Here is an 18,437-nt window from a genome sequence, read left to right on the forward strand (position 1 = left end):
CGATGGCAACACCACGATCTGCTCTGAGTTACAGCACAGAGGCACAAAAATTACAGAACCAACTGATATTGCCAACATCCTGGCAGATAGGTTCAGTGCTAACTTTACCCCCTCTCACCCCCTAAAGGGCCCATATCTATTACAGGAAGAATGCAAAGTCCCTGTAATCACAACTACACAGGTAAAAGTTGCACTCTCTAAAGCAAAAAACACAGCATCCATTGGACCGGACAACATCCCAGGCTGCATTTTACACGAACGTCAGAACAAACTGGCTCCCCACTTAAGCACCATGTTCAATAATAGCCTCGCATCAGGCTTTCTGCCCACTGAATGGTGCACAGCAACAGTTATCAAACTCCACAAAGGGGGAGCCATCACTGATCCCGGGAATTATCAACCTATTAGCCTGACGAGCCTGGTCTGCAAGGCCATGGAACGTATCATCATGGAACTCATAAACAAAGATATTGGTAACCTCCAAACTCTGGATCCCACCCAGTTCGGGTTTGTGAAAGGCAGATCATGCCTCCTGAACCTGAAAAACTTCTTTGAGGCAGTCACCAAAGCCGTAGATGAGGGTAAGGTGGTTCACACAGCCTATCTTGACTTCACCAAGGCTTTCAACACCATCCCCCATTCTGGAATTATAGCTAAACTCACTAAACTAGGTATAATTTTTTACATCACACAATGGGCTGCCAAGTGGCTCCCTGACGGAACCCGCACTGTAAAAGTTGCAGACTCCAAATCTGACCTCAAAGCAGTGACAAGTGGAATACCACAGGGTTCCATCCTAGGACCTCTCCTGTTTGGTGTCTACTTCTCTGAAGTACAGGCTAACACAGAAGGCCTCTGGCTAACGAAGTTCACAGATGACTGCAAACTAGGAGCCATAGTCAAGTCCCTAAATGATGTGGAGATCCTACAGAAGGGCCTTGCTGAGACAGATGACTGGTGTCAGAGCCATGGCCTCAAGCTCAATGCCAAAAATTGCAGTGTCACCCCTTTGGTAAAAACTCTGAACCCATGAACTACCACATAGGCAGCAATCTGCTTAACACTGAATGTGTGATAAAAGACCTTGAGACCCAGGTGGACAGTAGTCTCTCCTTTGATAGTCACATTGCCACAGTAGTCAGGAAGTCCTTCTACATGTCACACCTCATCATAAAAGGGTTCTCATCCAGGAAAAAAGAGGTCATTGTTCCCCTCTACTTAACACTCATTAGACCCATTATAGAGTACAATGCCCCTTTTGGAATGTACCTCACAAGACATCTGCAGCAGCTGGAAAGGCCACAGAAGTACCTCACAAAGAGGATTACTAACAAATGCCCTACACTGACTGCCTCAAAAAACTCCAGCTTTACTCTGTAGCATATTGCCTAGTCCGAGGTAATCTCTGCCTAACATATAAAGCTATGTCAAATCCAGAGCTGTTGGACATGCTACACCTAAAGAAATCCCAATCCCTCTGAGCTACATGCTCTAGGGACCTAAACCTTGTCACCACAATAAACAGGACATGCTGGAGGGATAGATTCCTGTCCCAGAGACTTCCCATACTCTGGAACAGGCTACCCATCTATGTCAAGCAAAGTTCTTCATTAACACTCTTCAAGAAAAATCTTGATGAGTGGATGGGAAATAGGAAATACATCCCGGGGATCACTTCTGTGTCTCTGCTCGACAGTGGCACAGAAAAATAACTTTCTTGGGTGGCATAAGCCAGGGAACCTTGTTGGCTAGGCTTATGTAAGCCCTTGGGCTGATAGCCTAGTACCTACCTATGAACCTATGATATGCTGTTAAAATTATGCCAACCAAAGTGCATCGCTGAATGCCAGATAGCCTCTTAAGGTGGAATAGCAATCCCCCTTCAAGCCTTCCACTTAAAAATCAGGTTTAGCAACCATTTTTCATTCCATTTGTAACTATAAGGGCTCTGCACAGCTTCTACATGGTTTTGTGGACCGTTTTGCCCTATATACTGTACTGTTTGACTGTTTGCCTTGTACTGTGTCATTTGCTCTTTGCTTAGGTTAATTACCGGCTTAGCAGCTGTAAGATGTTTTTTGGGATGAGTGGGTCTCTTTTTATGTTGTTGCCAGCTACATTACTTTAGTTTGAGTATACAGGGCTTGACTGTTGCACTTTGCTGGCCTAGTCTGCTCTCCAGATGTCCTGTTAAAAGGACGCCAACAAACGTATATCATTGAAGGCCTTTATTTCTCTTTTAAGATGGATCAATGGTCCTACTAGAGCCTTTAGCTTAATTACTGGCTTAGCAGCTATTTTTATTTTCCATTTGTCTCGATAAGGGCACCACACAGCTATTATATTGTTCTGAAAACTGTTTTGAAAACTGTTCAGCACAAGTTATTGCACAGCATGAACATATCGTAGTTTACTGTGTTAGTCTGTTGAGCACTATATATTGCACTGTTTAGAGATTTTATAGTATTACTTTATCATTTACCCCTTGCTTTCTACTGCTTATATTTGGCTCTACTTTTGTATAACCCTGTCCTCTCGAATGCACTAGGGTCACTGATAGCATGCTGAACTGCTGAATGAAGGTTTTGTTCTATTTAATGGAGCCTATATTGCCTAACTTGTACTGTTCATAGTATAATGTCTGCTGCTTTCCATTGTTAATCCCCTAAACCTAATCTTCCTCTACATACTTTCTCCATCCTCATCTAACCATAGCCTCTCTCTACTACTGTGCTTTATTACACCCTCCCTTCTTCTCTAAACAGCCCTTACCTGCTACCTTTCCCCTCTACATCTGCAATATTAACTAACTCAGTGTTGCCTCCCTTTCCTCTACAGTAATCCATCCCGGCTGCTCCCTCCCTGCTTTAAACGCAAAAGGAATACCTCCGACCATCACCTGAAGATACCCTGAAATGACCAGCTTGCCTAGTACTTAGAAATGTGCTACTGAGAAGACCCTTCAACAAGATTGTGTAAATGTATGTTGCTTAACACTAATTAAATGTAGACTTGATGTACTATCTATAGAGTTAGTCTGCCCTCCCATGTGCGTGTTCTAACAGCCTACTGCAGACCGTTTGTCCCTCCCTCTCCTGTTATCCCTATCCTAGAATATATTTAAACCTAAGACTGGTCCAACTCTACCTGCTGTTTGCTATCCCCTTCTACTATTAGGTGTCAGCATCTACCAATATCAATCCTAGATATTCTTTATAATCCCAACAAGTTTTATTTTTTCACAGTTGGTTGTGAGTTAATATCCTTAGACTGTAAATATCTTCACCCCCCCCCTGCTAAACCACCTTCTGTAAAGGCAGCCTTCATTTTCTGGGTGGACATATTTAGCTCATACCTTCCAACTACAGCCTTTAAACTGCTCTTTGCTGATACTTTTTCTGCCATACTCACCCTACTACAGGGCTCACTCCGCTCCCCTACCCTGCCCCCAATTCCCACCCGCCCCAGTACTCCTAGCTTTATTCCAATCTTACCCCACCCTCTCAGCCTAATTACCCAATACCAGCTCCCACCTCATTACTCCTCCCGCCTATAGCCATCCTTCTTAAACTCTGTAATCTGTACTCCACTCAATAATTATAGTCCCCTTCTCTTTCCTTAAATCTCTAGAATACCTCCATCACTTTTAAACCCTTTCTTCTTCATAGTCTTCTCTATTTTCCTAACCACTCATACCACTCTCTCTTTGCTCCAAAATGCTATCCTTAAGTTATCACACCCTTCAGTCCCCCAGCCTCGTCTTTATGTTCATATTTCCCTTATACTATGCTACCTCATATTCCACTTATGCTTGCCCAATACCACCTACAAAGACAACTACCATACAAACCCACCTTCTCCCTCACTCTTACTCCCATTTCCACTCTATCTCCTCTTCTCTCATTCAGCCCAACCCTCTGCACCTATTTCACCCTAAACTCTTCTCCTCTAAAGTCAAGACACTGTCACCTGCTCCAATCTACAATCTACCAAAATTCATGCCAGACAGACCAATATGGCTAAAGGATATCTCCTTCAACAACCTAGTCCAAGCTGGTGATATCCATCCTAACCCTGGTCCTACATCCTTTATTAAAACACTCATCCCTTACCCACTTCCTCCTATCTCAACACCCTAAAGATTTTTACAATTAATGCACAAAGTCTAAACAACAAAGTTCACCAATTTCAAGCTTAGTTAAGCCATAACCAACCAGATATCTTAGCCATCTCCAAAACCTGGCCCAAGCCCTTTATCTCAAACTCCAAGATTCTGCCCCCAGGATTCGATTGTCTCAGAAATGACCAACTAAATAAAAAAGGTGGAGGCACTGCCCTAGTCTACTCCATCCTTCTTAGCTTAATTCCCCTCCAAATTCCAATTCCTCAATTCCAGAACACTGAACTAACTGCTGGAATTCTAAAACTAAATACACATAAAAATATCTGTATCATTGCCCTATACATCTCACCTGGTAACAATATCTCTACATTTGAAAATATTCTCCTATGGGCCTCTACTGAAATTAACTATGAAACTTATATCCTTGGTGATGTGAATATTGACTGGAATAAAATCAATTGCCCCTCTCCCTCCCTATCCATTAACCTCTATAACTTCACTCAAATAATCCTCTCCATCACTCGACCTAACAAAATAAACCCTCCTGGATCCACTATAGATTGGATCCTAGTCTCAGATCCATATAAAATAACCAATTCTGGCACAATTCCTGATACCTTTAGTGACCACCTCCCAGCCTTTATTCATCACTAAACTAGTTCCTCCCCACACCAGCATCAATACATTCAAAATCATGACGTCAGTAGCTTCAACCCAACTACTTTCTCAAATGCTTTCAAACAAATGAACTGGCAAATTCTAAGCATCCTTCCTCTTGACAAAGCTATAGAATACTTCAACCCTGTCTTCCTTGGTACTTTCAACTCACTAGCCCCACTAAGAAACAAAAAGATAAAAACTAAAACTGCTCCTTGGCTATCCAAAGAGACAAAGCAGATTATGCACCACAGAGACAAACTATGGAAGCTTTACCAAAACAATAAACTGGCCAATACCTTGCTCCAATATAAACAGCTCTGCAACCATGCAGAACAACTAATCACCAAAGACAAAAAAATCCTACTGTATCAATCCTCAGTCCAATAACAATAAAACCCCCCAAAAATTCTGGAACTCAATAAACTCACTCCTCAATCCAGGCTCCAAGAATAATCCCTGTCCTGACCCAAGTAAATCTGACCTCAAACTAGGCTCTGAATGTAACTCATTTTGCATAGAAACTATTACTACCCTCACCAAGACATTTCCCAATAATAACCCAACTGCTCTACACTCTCCCCCTTCTAATTCACCTCATCTGTTTGAACTCAATCCCATCTCCACTAACTTTATAAAAAAACTTTTGTCAAAACTTAAAACTTGCTCTAATTCTCCCGACAATATTCACTCTTCCTTCCTAAAATGTGCTGCTGATGGCATTGCTCTTCCAATCAGCATAATTCTTAACTGATCCATAAAAGAATCATATGTCCCCAAACTCTGGTGCTCAGCTTATATTCTTCCTCTTCGTAAAGGAGGCAAAAATACCAGCATCTCAAACTTTCACCCCATTGCTATGCTCTCACCAATCTCCAAAATTCTAGAAAAATGCATCCACTTCCAACTTATGCCTTTCCTGACCCAAAACAATCTTCTCACTCCTACCCAGCATGGCTTCTGTCCAGGCCATAGCACAATAACCGCTCTACTCTCTTTCCTAGAAACTGTCAATCAAGCCCAGATTCAGGACACTTAGTTTCTACTGTTTTACTCGATCTGTCTAAAGCCTTTGATACTGTTTTCCACAAGCACCTTCTCTCTCATCACTCAAACCTTAAACTCTCACATAATGCTTTATCCTGGTTATCCAGCTATCTATCAGACAGATCATAGGCAGTCAAATGGAAGAACTCCATCTCTTCCTTCCTACCTACCCCAACTGATGCACCACAGGGATCCATCCTTGGGCCAATGCTTTTTAACATATTCATCAATAACTTTCACACTGCTATTCCTGATGCTAAAATCATTCAGTTTGCAGAGATTCAACCTTAGTCTGCTCTGCTTCAAACCTCTCTGAATTGCTGACTAAAACCCAAACTGTCTTCTCAACAACTGAAAACTGGATGTGCCAAAGCCACCTGCCTCTCAATGCAAATAAATCAAAGATTCTACTATTCTCTCCCACAAAGACCCTCTCCTATGATAAAAAAGACTTCAAAGTCTGTAGTCAAACCAACTCACCTATAGAAGTGGTCCCCTCTGCCAAACTACTTGGCATTACTGTAGATGAACACCTCAAGTTTGATATTCATATTTAACAAAATATTAAGAAAACCCACCAAAAGCTAGGTATGCTGTACAGGAATAATCACTTTCTCTCCAACTCTACCAGGCAAACTCTGGCCTCGGCTTATCTTCTTCCTTCCTTATTATACAGAACCCCTCTCCTAACCAATCTGTCCTCCTCTATCACCTCTAAACTAGAAAACTGCTACAACAAAATCTCTAAATTTGCCTCTAAATCTAAAAATACCACCCATCACTGCCTAACTCTACAATCCCTGAATTGGCTTGAACTCCCAAACTGCCTAGACTATCTCCAACTCACTACTGCATATAGACTCATATTTCACCCAACAAAAATGCCCCACTCTAACTAACATCCTTCTCCCTTATACACCCAACAGAGCTCTCAGATCTGAAAATCAGAACTTAATTACTATCCATAAACCTAAACGTCCTGCTGGCCAACTTCTCCTATCTTTCTCACTAGGCAAAAACGGAATTCCCTTCCCTCCACACTAAGAACCATACCAAACACAGAAAACGTCAAAACCCAACTATTCAAACACATGTCCACTAAATTGAAATGTACCTGCCGTCACCCAACCTAATGAAAGGGGGTTCTCTCTCTGGTTCCCAAGCTCTAGAACTTTCATAGTTATCTTCCTATGAGCCTATCTAAGCTCTCAACAATTTCTATAGCTTCTCTCTAAGCTCTCAACAACTCCTACAGCTACCCTCACACAGCCCAACCTTGTAAATATTGTAAATAGCATTCTACTGTTGATGAGTGTATGTAAAGCGTATTTACATTTTCTTAAAAGGTTTGTATGTAAACTGTTTCTGAACCTAACACATATCTGTTTTCCTCAAATGAAACTGTATGATCCCTACCTTCAAGCTTAATTAATCTGTTAACTATGCATGATACTGAATGCATATATGAGTAACTATTCTACATAATATTATCTTTAATATTAACTATCAGTTGTATCAAAATTGTATAATGCATCTTGAAGCTTTTCTCCCCAGGCCTCCACTGAAAATTTGTCAATTCGGCCAAGTGGACTTCCCCGGTAATCAAACTGCAAATAAATAAAATAAATAAATAAATAACCATAATGTCCAAAACATATCTAATACTTATTTAAACAAATAAATGATACCAAACATTTCTGATGTCTCAAGTGTTACAGTATTGCTAAAGATAAACATTTTCTTTACATTTCAACATTCTCTCTCATAAATAATTTCTGTTATTTATATTATTTATTAATTTATATTATACTGCTATTTTGATTGGTCGTATTGAAGTCCAGTAATACTGATCTGATAAATTCTTTGACATGCATGTTTCATACACTCTGCTTAAACTCTAGCAACTGAATTATATGTATGTTCATTTTAATATTACATATAACAGGTCCATCTGGACCTGCCAATAGAAATGTCATCACTATCCCTCTTAAAATCATTCACAGCCTTTGCCTCATCACTAATGTTATGCCATATTAGAAATATTTAGAAATCCTATTTTGTCAGACAAAACAATCCCTATTCTTGCAATCACTTATACCCCATCTGTATCCTACCTAACCTTGAAACATATGTAAACATCTTACCACTTACCTGCATAAATACTGCCTACTCTCAGTTACACAAAATGGATTATGGGCTTGTAGGAGCACAGTGAATTCTCTATGGACCCCTGACTGGTAACAGCTTAACTAATATAGCTAAAGGAAGTCTTACTAGAGCTATGTTCATTGACTCAACCAGTGTCTTTGAAATGGTCAACCATTCAATTCTACTTCTCCATCTACAAGACATTCAAGTCAGGCCTGATGCCAATACATTACATGTCTCAAAGACTTTCTGTTCAACCATTCATTCCAGGTTAAGATTAAACCTAGTTTTTCCAACAGTTTCCTCATTCACTCCAAATTCACACAGGACACCATTATAGACCTCTTGTCTTCTTAATCTTCATCAACAAACTTTCACTAGACCCACCTCACTTACCACTACTTCTTTATGCAGATAATGTAGTCATCAGTAGGTATGACCTCTCACATCATACAATTGAAACACAATTTCAAAAGGAAGCTCTAAAGCTAAAGCTCTGGCTAAACTACAATAAACTACTGTTCAATGCTTAAAAATGAAGTCCATGTTAGTTACAATTCATAAAACATAATCCAAACCCCCCTACTTCACTCCAACTATCTTACTCTGAAATCTTATTCATGGTATTTGCAGAGCAGTTAATGTGTTCACATGTTGGGATAAGATTATTTCTCCTTACATATTGTTTAATGTTTTCTATTGAATTAAAGATCCTGTTTCCAGAAGATAGTATTACTTTTAACCATGTGTGGTATAGTAAGTGAGACGTAGATGTTGTTGTTTTAGCAGTTTACTGAGTGGCCAGAATTCCTTTCTTCTCTCTAATTTTTTTTTCAGCATAGTCACAGTCAAATCTTATATTTTTGACCCAATTCCAGTAGAGTTAAAAGATAAAACAAAAACAAAAACGTCACTATTACATATCTTGGTTGAGCATTAGGATTTGTGGGGACAGACTTACCAGTAGCCCTGTGAGATAGTTTTATTCCAAATGTGAATCTTTCTTCTAGATTAAAAAAAATAATTAATCCAACTTGTTAAAATGCAATCACATCAGTTTCTTATGTTTTTCTCATTTGCAAAAAATGTAGTCTTTCCTCAACGTTCTCTATTTTCCATTTTCTGTTTTATTAATAAGCCATGTGTTTTGTTTTAGAATGAAATCAGTATGTACTTCCTTCTCTTTCACTCTCTCATCAGTGTCACTCAATGCATTTTCTATATATTTAATTTGTAAGCTGTGTTTTTCTATCACGTATTTTAAAAGGAGTGTTTGTCTCAAAACATTACTATGTGTAATATCTTTTTCTGAATATTGTTCATTTTAATAGCTAATTCTTGTAAGGAAGACAGTACATACAAAGAACTCACTGTAGTACTACTCCAAGAGTAAAGTTTTGGGAAAGTTTTTGACTGGAAGGTTTTCACATTTATTCACTTTTCCTTTCATAAATCCCTTTTATAGCTGTTCTTAAACACTTTCTCAACTTTGTTCTTGATCCCTTTCTCTTTCCTGGTAAATGATTCTTATTGGAACAGAGCTCTTCACTAATCTTGCTACTCAGCCGCCAATTTGGAGCTCAGCTCATATGCTCTTTTTCCATGGTATGCATGCAAACGTTTCAAGCAAGGGCATTAATGGCCTTCTAGGTTGCCAATATACAAAACAGTTGTTCCTATAATAGGTGTCAAGGCTGTTCTTAAAAATATCTGAACTAGTGTTTGCTTTAATGTAATTTGGTAGTCTGTTCCATACATCAGCTGCTCTCTCAAAGAACCAATTAGTACAATACTCATTCCTTCAGAGTCTTCTACATAGGTCTTTGATGATTTTCTACTACTTTTTGATAACTCCAAACATTTCCAAGGTAGTTGTATCAAAATGCCCTATACACCTGAATAAAGTCTCCTCTTAAATATCTATATGAGGCAATGTACAAGTTCAGATATTTTAGTCTTTCGTAATAACTTAAATTTTCATATCCATGGATGTCCGTGGTATATTTCCACTGTACTCTTCCTAGTTTATTCATGCTTGTTTTCTTATAAGGATTCCATATTGTTGTTCCATATTCAAGTTTGGGTCTAATGTAACTAACAGACAAGCATTAATAATTTCTGATTTACTAGACCATGTAAATCATTTTATACAACCTATAGTTCTATCACTATCATTATACAATGACCCCCCATTAATATTCCAAAACATAAACACTGATTGGTCAGCATGGATGTTGTAAATCAGACTTATACTAATGGAAAAAGGTCTGGTCACCTGGACTTTTTCCATTAGTATAAGTCTTTTTTTACAGCAACGGAGAACGCAAGATCTACATTGCTGTTTAGACACTGTCTCACTATGTTAAAGGAGTTTAACATAGCGAGACAGCTTTAAAAAAAGCATCGGAGATTCTTTGTTGCTTTTTTAAAGCTGTCTCGCTATGTTAAACTCCTTTAACATAGCGAGACAGTTTGTAAACAGCAACAGAAATCTTGCTTTCTCCATTACTTTCACCCACAGCTCTGATGTACTGCGTAAGCATATGCCTGCGCAGTATATCAGAACTGCCGCAGAATACCAGACAGCTGCAGAAGGGGAGCAAGGAGGCATTATACAATGCCATTGTTTTAGGAAAGTAAGTATTTTTTTTCTTAAATAATGTCATTGTGTAATAGCAATAACCCACTTCTGGATGTGGGTAATGCTGGATTTACCCATGGTTGTCTTTGTTTGGCCGCTCGGGCTTTGCCCTCATGACCAAACCACACCAACCGTGGGTAAATCCAGCATTAACCACACCCAGGCATGGGTTATTGCTATATTAACCATTTGGTTTATATGATTACAAAAACTCAAAACTGGATCTACCTGTACACCCAGGTCCTTAAATGACTTTACAGTTTCAATCACTGAGTGCTGTATTAAATATTCACCTTTCAATTTATGTCTCCTAAATCTCATATGCTTTGTTTTTGATGTATTTATCAGCATATTATTCTCCTGTGCCCAAATGGTCAATTTAGTCAAGTTATTTTGCAGACATGCCCTATCTGTAATACATATAATAAGTTTGTCCAGTTTCAAGTCATCTGCATACAGACTGTAGAACACCTCAGATGAAAAAGATACAATAAACCTAGGACAGAACCCTGTGGGACACACTGACTGAAACCAAGAATTTCATCTGTCCAACTGCTGTATGATACTTGCCATGTCCTATTTGCAAGCCATGAAGCTACTCATCTTATCAAGAGTATATCAATACCAAGTTTTTCTAATTTATTGATAAATATTTTGTGTATGACTCTGTCAAATGATAAAATGAAATCTATATAAATTACACCTCAGCACAATTTTCACTCATAGCTGTTATTATATTGTTATAGAACATCATGTTATAGGTGGTAATAGATCTGTTTTTAACATATACATACTAATATATGGCTTCAAGTCCCAGCCTTTCCAGTTCTGACAATAGCGTATCCAATATTACCTTCTCCATTATTTAACACAACATGAAAGTAGACTTAAGGGTCCATATGACTCTGGGTTTGCCCTACTTCCCTCCCTTTCCCTTAAAGACAGGTGTAATAAGCGCATGTCTTCAATCTTGTGGAATCTCCCCATATTTATATAACTTAGTAAATAATAGTTATAATGGTATTTTAAGTTCTTGTTGAAGTGCTCTCATGTCATTTTTGCTAATTCTAACTCCTCCTTGTGCTTTGTTTGGATCTAGTTTGCCTCATTTTTTTCAATATAATTTATTTTGATTTCAGTATCTGATGTTAGCTGGATGTGACTAGAACAAATTATCACCCAGTTTGTGGAGCCAACTGTTTTGCATAAGATTTTGTAAATACAACTATGTTCTGTTGCGTCTGAGAAGAAATTTTAGAATCTACACACAGTTTATTAATTTGCATGTCATTATCTCATGTATCTATAAAATGGTTTTCTATTATGCTCAATATCTTTATATAAATTTTCTTCAAACACTATGCTTAATGTGTTTGTATAGCTTGTTTGTTTCAGTTTTCAAAGTTGTAGTTCAACCTCTTTTCCATTTCTTATATTTTTTTGTCTCTTATCTTAATCAAGTATCTTGTTCTTATGCCTAGATCCTGATAAACATTTTTTTGATTATTTTTTTGTATTCAAACAATTTATCTTTCAAAACTTTCCACATTCCTTCTTTAATTTTTCCACTGACTGCATCACTCCAGTAAGTTTTAAATAGTGACTGTTTTGCTTCCATATAATATGTAATAAATCCTCTGTGCATTGGTTTAGATTTCAGTTTGGCAGAATTATATAGCAACAAATTAACCTGTATAACCCCATGATCACTGCACATCAATGATGGTAAAACATGAAATTAAATATTTTTTTAGGAACACAAACACTGTATAGTGTGTTATGTTTACTAGTAGTTTTTGTTTTTTTTTACAGTCGGAAGCAATTATCATTCCTGAACATACGTTGTGAATAATTTTCTTACTGATGTTATTGAATCAGTATTGCTCCAGTTTATTTCTGGTAAATTTAAGTCCCAAGCCACTTTTATTCTTCCCTTCTGTGTTTCAGTCAAGAAACATATGAATTCCTCCAGGTATTTAGCACTTGGTGGTCTATACATTCCAACAATTGTTACATGTTCCAGGGAGATATTGTCATTTAGGATTGCTATTTTCACAAGAGTTTTTTTTTTGAATTGCTAGATTATGTGGTCCAGAGTTAATTTGATGGGTTTGCAACAGAAGAATATACATGGATGGTTAGTGTTATTAAATTTAATGAATTTGTATTTTCAGAGGGGATTACAGTATTTTTCGGTTACATTGTGACTGTGGTAAACATAATAATGAGGTTAGAAGTAATTTTAGGTATGGCATGTAAATGGATTTAAGATTGTGTTACTGATGTTTTCTGGCTGGTGGGACTTTTGTGAGCATTGTAAATGAGGATGCAATACTAAAAATGTTCATGCTATTTAATGTGTCTGAAAACAAACTGTATTTTATTGAATTAATGCCGGTGTTAGTTATTTGCAGAATGGAGAGAAAGACTCGGAATTTTTATTTTCAGATCTATTGCACTGCTTTCTCTGTTTTAGCTGATTAATGTATAATTGGTCAAGGGCTAGATGTGTTTTATGTATAAATGTTTAGGTAGGCCATATAATTATATTTTATAAGGGGAAGGTGATAAATGTGTAAGGTAACTCTTTGCTTTGTGGTTGACATGAATTCATTTTTAAGGTATGAACTACAGGTAGTTTGCTGTTAGTGGGCTCAAGGTGTTTAATTAAAAATGGGTGAGTTCCCTGTCTAAGATTCAGAAGTGCTCCTTAAAATGTAATGTAGCATTAAGATTGTAAGAGATTATTTAGTTTGTGATTCTTTAAGGTGGTGATAAGTTTGAAAGTAGTGGAAGTGGTCATAATTGTATTAAAGTTAGAGAAGGGAAGGGAAGTTAGGGAATAGCATGGGAGAAAAGAGAATAGGCCACACCTCCCATCTTAGTGAGAGTCAGTCTGCACAGATTGTGTATGGATTGAACTTGGCAGGTTTGAGGTGAAACATATAGGGAGTCGTCATGTCTTAAAACTAACAGATCAAGGGAAACAGACTGCCCTGTATATCTAAATTTGATCAGTAAGGACAACAGCTTAGTAGGAAGGAAGCACATAGCATATTAACTGAGAACTGAGAGAGACGGAAGGCAGCCAGGGTCAGTAGAACAACTGAGATTAGTGTGGGAAAAATAATGGAGCAAAAATAAAGCAAACTCTGAATCAACGAATAATGCTCTGAATTCGCTTTCTACTTCCACAAAATGTGGGAGATAATGACAGTTGGACAAAGAATGTCTTCAATCAGAATGTCTGGCAACTCACAGAAAACACATCTATTATTCAAGTTGCTTAGTGGGAAAGCAGCTTGAAAGCCGAAAGTGTTCCAATCAATGCCGAGCAAGGTGTTTATTAGTGAGAAATTTGTAAGAAAAAAAAAAAAAAAAAAAAAAAGCTATCAGTAGGAATAATGGGATAGAAAAATAAATAAAAGCAAAAATAAAAAAGTAACACATACAGACATGCATGCATGCCTACATAAATACTATATAGAGCATATATAGTCATGTATGAATTGTGGATGCATGAACTGTTGCAGTCATGTAAACAGAAGTGTAAATGTTTTGCAAACAGATGTGAATGCACATTGCTCAGAAAATAGTAATACTGTAGCTCTGCTTACTTTGGAATTTTTTCATGAAAAAAGTATTCTATGTATACTATAATGCTTTTCATCAGCAACTTTTCTATGTTTTGATGCAGATTTATCCACTGCAGTTTGTTCTCCACAACCATGTCATGTGTGTTCCACTGTGTTTGTGTGTGTGCATATGTCTGTGTGCATGTGTGCGTGTGTGTGTGTAACTTCTACACATCAATCACATCAGTTTTTACTTAGGATCAGGCAGAAATGTTATCGGACACCTGTGCTAAGGATATCAGTGTCACAGCTGACTATGTAGTGTACAGCAACAGAAATCTATCATGCCAATATGTCTAAGGAAAAGATAGTATCAGATGTGCAGCTGGAAAGCAGTCTAGAGGCAGCCTAAGCAATACTGTAGGCATGCAGGAAGCAGACAAAGGACAATGTATCCCATCCCAACAGGACCTCAAAACTAAACTGGAATTACAAAGACTGACAATGTAGATGAATTACTTGGTACTCAAAGATGACAAGTAAATACAGTGTAAATTATGCTAAAGTTAAAGAATGTTTACTTGCATGTTTAAACTGACTACTGAAATGTGCAGACAAAACTGCATGGGGCAGAGAAAAAAGGGGATTAAAGTGTGAGTAACTACATAGCAGAAATCAACACTTTTTTATAGATGGTTGAGTGGATCTAAGGTCATCACATCTGAAATGCTTACAGATCATTAGGTCATGAAGATGTAGTTGGTTGAGAAGTGTAACACTGTTGAGGGGCTGGGTAAAAAGGAGGACATATATTTAGCTAGCAGGTTGCTAGTGCATAAGAGGGTGTTACCCAGCACTGTGCTTGGATATGAGGGAATCCATGAGGAGCAATTTAAGCCATCACAGCAGGTTATACAGTATCAGTTGTGATCCCATGCTCAACTTTTGGGGTTAGACATTTCAAATGTAACCAATTGAGGCATGTTCCATTTCACTGTCTATTAAGGCAAGGTGGTGAACAAAGGTCTCAGGAAGCAGCAAACAGGGCAAGCACTATCAAACTGGTGGGTTGCCTGGAGACGGCATCTATACCGGACTACCACAAAAGCTGGGAATGCACATGCATTTGGATAGAGCAGCTTGGGTTTTACAGACATGCCTACTTTCATGCTGCTCAGATATAATTCTGTCGTTTTATGTACAACTTTCTATTTTCTCAGAGTTGGATTCATTCTCTGTCTTTTTGTTGTTATGATGCTCAGTGTGTGTTGCTGGCTAAGTTTGCCTGTACTAGTTGAATATGGTATCTCTGTTAGGTCATTTTATATTTTGAATGCAGAACCATGTGACTGCAGACAGGTATCACCTAGCATATAAGGATTTATTTTAATATACTCTGTCTGTTAAGTACAGGTATGTGCTGCTTAACGTCCTTCCACACAATGTCTGATTGCATTTACGTCCATAGTGTGCTAAGCGGATATAAATGTAATCGGCCATTATACAGACAAACATTAAGCGAAGTACAATACAAAGTATAGGGTGTCTGCTTAATGTCTGCATCACTTAACGCTCTATGGGATAAAATCTATCTCGATGTTAAGCAGTGCAGGCCTGTATACATATTGTATGCTACCATTCACTGGGCTTTCATTCTTTTTTTTTTCATATTCTTCTCACTACTTCTGGCTGCCCCCACAGCTTCTGTGTTTACCCAGACCCACATCCTTTTATGGCTTCTTCCTTATGAAATAGCCCTAAATATAATCCATCACCAGATGAGCTTCCTAATTCTTTCAGAAAATCGAGCTTTCAATAACTCAATTTTAACCCCTTGAGTAAGGCATCCAATGGGTAGTAGTAAGCATGAAACTAGGAGCCATTACACCTGCAGCAGACTGGTCTTTGTCCCTAGCTGTGGGAGTGGCTAGTTTAATAAAATCAGTACACTATTACTTTATTGTGTAATACCCTGTGATGACCTTTGAGGCTTCTGGTCTCCATCAGAGGTCATGTAACCAACCACTGGGTTTGCTCAGCCTTTCCTTCTCAAACTGGAGAGTTGCTTATTGGCTATTTTATCCTATCCTCTCCCAGCCACCAGTACCAGTAGCCCAGGTCTATTCCCAAACTTGGGTTTGTCATTGGCAAGGATGGATACCCTGCCTCTGTGCCTTCAGCAGGCTGGACCTTTGTATTACTTTCTTTGATTGTTACTTTTAGTCTGTGTTGCAATGGTTGAGCTACAAGTTTAAAGCATGGACCACTTTATAAAGTTTGGAAATGAGGACTAATGATAGTCCTATGCACTCATTGATCTATATTACTAAGGTCGTACAAATTAATGTTAAAATTGTAAAATTGTAAATGACCAAGTGTAGGGACCACCCACAGATTTCTGTGTTCACTATGCAGACCAGTGATGGGAGCCCATTCTTACCCCTCACTTTGCAAGACAAGTTCTTGCCTTCTGCAGATGTGCTAGATATGCTCTTCTGATATGGATAACGATGATATCCTTATCCCTTGTGGGGGCATGGAGGTTGGCTTTTCAGTTAGGCTCACAGTGCATTGCATGCTGACTACTGTTGAATGTTACATTGACAACAAAAGTGTTTTTTGCCTGTATGACCATTGACCTGGGCATCTTGCTGGATTCCAATGGCAAAACATAGCACGAATGGCAGACAATGGTTTCCACTTCATAACACCAAGGTAGACTAAGACATCATGATGTTGAATCTCAGCAGACATTGTTCTCTGACCATTGTCAGCCAGGGCACAGTACCCATCCATTATGGGACTATATTCATTCCAGATGAAATAAGACTGTCATCTGAGACAGTGCAACCTAAATGCTCTATGTGCTGTGGAAGACTGTTGCCATCAATATGCTAGTGATTCTTGATTTAAAAAGTAAGTCAAGCCATACTGACTCTTTGAACTAAAGAATTGCAAAACAATGGAATAAGTTGCCTCTGAAAATATGACAATCAAAACAGCTATCAATATTTAAAGAGCATAGATGACTGTTTTTCTAAAAGGAACTTTGGACCACAAGAAGGTAGCTAGATATGGTCTCTTCTGAGGACTCTTAGCTGATCCAAGCTTTGAAACATATAATGTTACATAGCTATCTAATGTGATCCCTGTTGCAACACAGACTCTATTTTCATTTACAGATACTGACATTTAGTATTTCTGAAGAAATATGTAGATTCAGGAGCTTTAGGATCTTTGGCTGTTTTTATTTCTAGTACCCCACCCCACACAAAAAACACTCTCTAACTATGTATCTTGTTGTCATGTCACCATTAGGTCTCCCTATGTCTATGCAGTATGTGCCACCATCAGGTCTTCCTATGTCTTTGCAGTATCTATCTTTTGCTTATACACAGTGCCAGTTCAGAAGACTGCAGATCACATCATAATGAGATGTATAGGCATGTCATTCATGAGTTAATGGATTACAGTATACATATGCAAGTACTTATGCAAGTCAAAGTCAAAGTAAACTTTATTGTCGATCAGATATACATAGCAGTGCAAGATGAATGAAATTATGTTGCTTTTGTGAACATGGAAGACATAACAATGAACGCATAGTTTGAATGACAGTAAGACTAATGTAAATACAGTAATAATTAAAATATTAACAACACAATAAATTACCCACAATTGGTCAGGAAGACATTAGACAGTATTATACTAGTAGGTATTGCAAGACTATGACTTCACATTTTGATTGCTTAGAACATTGCACTTCATCAGCTGTAGTATGATATATTCTGATGTTCATATAGCCCATGTATGGAGTAGTGACTCACTCCTGATCATTGCACATTCAAGATGTAATACCAAAAGAAATCAGGCTAACTGTACCAGTTATTGAAGCAATTTGCCAGAGTCATTACTATAGCTGATACTTCATAGCAAGTGGCATATCGATGTAATTATTCACTGTCATGCCTGGCATTCAAGTTCAGCAGCCTTATGGATAAGGGAAAGAAGCTCCTGTTCAGTCTAGATGGTTTGCAGTGTAAGCTGTGAATACTACCTGCCCAAGAAAAGGCAGAAGTATAAGCCATGGGCAGGGTGTGTGGGATCATTGATTATGTTCCTAGCCATTCCCACACACCGAGTCTTGTGCAGATCATCCATGGATGGGAGCGAGAAACCAATGACTTTTTCCACTGTCCTCACTACCCTCAGGAGTCTTGCCATCAGACGCTTTGCAGTTACCATA

The sequence above is a fragment of the Protopterus annectens genome, chromosome 5.part0, assembly GCF_019279795.1.
Source record: "Protopterus annectens isolate FY-2018-M chromosome 5.part0, PAN1.0, whole genome shotgun sequence".
Taxonomy (NCBI): domain Eukaryota; kingdom Metazoa; phylum Chordata; order Ceratodontiformes; family Protopteridae; genus Protopterus; species Protopterus annectens.